The following is a 3,562-nucleotide window of genomic DNA, read 5'->3' on the forward strand; positions in this document are numbered from 1 at the left end:
GTTTTTCTGATTGCTTGCTTATCTTATATCATATCTTATTTCTGCAAAACTCTGCACACTAACCACAACCTAACCTAACCACAAAACTAACCTATCCACAACCTAACCACAACCTAACCTAACCACAACCTAACCTAACCTATCCACAACCTAACCACAACCTAACCTAACCACAACCTAACCTAACCACAACCTAACCACAACCTAACCACAACCTAACCTAACCACAACCTAACCAACAACCTAACCACAACCTAACCTAACCTAACCACAACCTAACCACAACCTAACCACAATAACCCAACCTAACCACAACCTAACCACAACCTAACCACACAACAACCTAACCACAACCTAACCACAACCTAACCACAACACATGACATCAAAGTAACAAAACATTATACATCTCTTGCAAAAGAAAAACAATTCTTGCAAAACTCTTTAAACACTTAAAACATGTTTTGTTGTTGCTGCAACACAAACCATCCTTTGAATAAGAACACAAAGCACCAACTACACACTGACAGTATAAATGAAAACCACTTGAGACTTTTGCTTTTCCGGTGTGCAGGGCATAATAATCACACATAACACACAGGTATCTGGATGTGTAAAGGCTGTGTATTCTGAACATAACACACAGGTATGTGTAAAGTATGGCTGTGTATTCTGAACATAACACACAGGTATCTGGATGTGTAAATTATGGCTGTGTATTCTGAACATAACACACAGGTATCTGGATGTGTATAGTATGGCTGTGTATTCTGAACATAACACACAGGTATCTGGATGTGTGGCTGTGTATTCTGAACATAACACACAGGTATCTGGATGTGTAAAGGCTGTGTATTCTGAACATAACACACAGGTATCTGGATGTGTAAAGGCTGTGTATTCTGAACATAACACACAGGTATCTGGATGTAACACAAGGTATGGCTGTGTATTCTGAACATAACACACAGGTATCTGGATGTGTAAAGGCTGCTGTGTATTCTGAACATAACACACAGGTATCTGATGTGTAAAGTATGGCTGTGTATTCTGAACATAACACACAGGTATCTGGATGTGTAAAGGCTGTGTATTCTGAACATAACACAGGTATCTGGATGTGTAAAGGCTGGTATTCTGGAACTAACACACAGGTATCTGATGTGTAAGTATGGCTGTGTATTCTGAACATAACACACAGGTATCTGGATGTGTAAAGTATGGCTGTGTATTCTGAACATAACACACAGGTATCTGGATGTGTAAAGGCTGTGTATTCTGAACATAACACACAGGTATCTGGATGTGTAAAGGCTGTGTATTCTGAACATAACACACAGGTATCTGGATGTGTATAGTATGGCTGTGTATTCTGAACATAACACACAGGTATCTGGATGTGTAAGTATGGCTGTGTATTCTGAACATGACACTCAGGTATCTGGATGTGTAAAGGCTGTGTATTCTGAACTGTGTATTCTGAACATAACACACAGGTATCTGGATGTGTAAAGGCTGTGTATTCTGAACATAACACACAGGTATCTGGATGTGTAAAGGCTGTGTATTCTGAACATAACACACAGGTATCTGGATGTGTAAAGTATGGCTGTGTATTCTGAACATAACAGGTATCTGGACATGGCTGGTATCTGGTATCTGGATGTGTAAAGGCTGTGTATTCTGAACATAACACACAGGTATCTGGATGTGTAAAGGCTGTGTATTCTGAACATAACACACAGGTATCTGGATGTGTAAAGGCTGTGTATTCTGAACATAACACACAGGTATCTGATGTGTAAAAAGTATGGCTGTGTATTCTGAACATAACACACAGGTATCTGGATGTGTAAAGTATGGCTGTGTATTCTGAACATAACACACAGGTATCTGGATGTGTAAAGTATGGCTGTGTATTCTGAACATAACACACAGGTATCTGGATGTGTAAAGGCTGTGTATTCTGAACATAACACACAGGTATCTGGATGTGTAAAGTATGGCTGTGTATTCTGAACATAACACACAGGTATCTGGATGTGTAAAGTATGGCTGTGTATTCTGAACATAACACACTATCAATACAAATAAGGGGAAAATACTTCTTATTTTCTCTAAATGTTCCAACAAACAACAAAAGCTCAGTAGAAGAAAAAACAAGTAATTGTTTTGGGCGACTTTTCTCCTTCTTTGTGGGTCTGGAATAAGACTTCATCCACATCAATTCAAATTCAATCAAATGTATTTATGAAGCCCTTCATACATCAGCTGATGTCTCAAAGTGCTGTACAGAAACCCAGCCTAAAACCCTAACAGCAAGCAATGCAGGTGTAGAAGCACGGTGGCTAAGACAAACCCCCTACAAAGGCCAAAACCTAGGAAGAAACCTAGAGAGGAACCAGGCTATGTAGGGTGGCCAGTCCTCTTCTGGCTGTGCGGGTGGAGATTATAACAGAACATGGCCAAGATGTTCAAATGTTCATAGATGACAAGCAGGGTCATAATAATAATCACAGTGGTTGTAGAGGGTTCAACAGGTCAGCACCTCAGGAGTAAATGTCAGTTGGCTTTTCAAAGCTGATGATTCAGAGTACATCTACTGTCTCTAGCGAGTTGAAAACAGCAGGTCTGGGACAGGTAGCAGGTCTGGGACAGGTAGCATGTCCGGTGAACAGGTCAGGGTTCCGTAGCCACAGGCAGAACATTTGAAACTGAAGCAGCAGCTTGACCAGCTGGACTGGGGACAGCAAGGAGTCATCAGGCCAGGTAGTCCTGAGGCATGGTCCTAGGGCTCAGGTCCTCAGAGAGAGAGAAAGAGAGAAAAATAGAGATATACTTAAATTCACACAGGACACCAGATAAGACAGGATAAATACTCCAGATATAACAGACTGACCCCCCCCCCACACAAACTATAATATATATATATAGAACCCTTTATAGGAGGTTAGGAAGTGTCTGAGTATACAGTATATATAGAATATATAGAACCCTTTATAGGAGGTTAGGAAGTGTCTAGTATACAGTATATATAGAATATATATAGAACCCTTTATAGGAGGTTAGGAAGTGTCTGAGTATACAGTATATATAGAATATATATAGAACCCTTTATAGGAGGTTAGGAAGTGTCTGAGTATACAGTATATATAGAATATATATAGAACCCTTTATAGGAGGTTAGGAAGTGTCTGAGTATACAGTATATATAGAACATATATAGAAGCCTTTATAGGAGTAACGCCAGGGTAGTGGGTTCGATCCCCGGGACCACCCATACGTAGAATGTATGCACACATGACTGTAAGTCGCTTTGGATAAAAGCGTCTGCTAAATGGCATATATTATTATATTATATATTATATTATATTATTATTATTATATTATATATTATATTATTATTAGGAGGTTAGGAAGTGTCTGAGTATACAGTATATATAGAATATATATAGAACCCTTTATAGGAGGTTAGGAAGTGTCTGAGTATACAGTATATATAGAATATATATAGAGCCCTTTATAGGAGGTTAGGAAGTGTCTGAGTATACAGTATATATAGA

General features: G+C 39.1%; 1 long non-coding RNA gene across 1 annotated transcript; it reads left to right on the forward strand.

Moving 5' to 3' along the window:
* The first annotated feature begins 329 nt into the window (after positions 1-329).
* Positions 330-1,388, forward strand: LOC127922356 (uncharacterized). Its single transcript, XR_008111053.1, has 3 exons — positions 330-645; positions 689-737; positions 1,250-1,388. It is a non-coding gene; the product is annotated as an uncharacterized LOC127922356 (long non-coding RNA).
* Positions 1,389-3,562: the final 2,174 nt, after the last annotated feature.

The sequence above is a fragment of the Oncorhynchus keta genome, unplaced genomic scaffold (genome assembly GCF_023373465.1).
Source record: "Oncorhynchus keta strain PuntledgeMale-10-30-2019 unplaced genomic scaffold, Oket_V2 Un_contig_25429_pilon_pilon, whole genome shotgun sequence".
NCBI classification, from domain to species: Eukaryota; Metazoa; Chordata; class Actinopteri; order Salmoniformes; family Salmonidae; genus Oncorhynchus; species Oncorhynchus keta.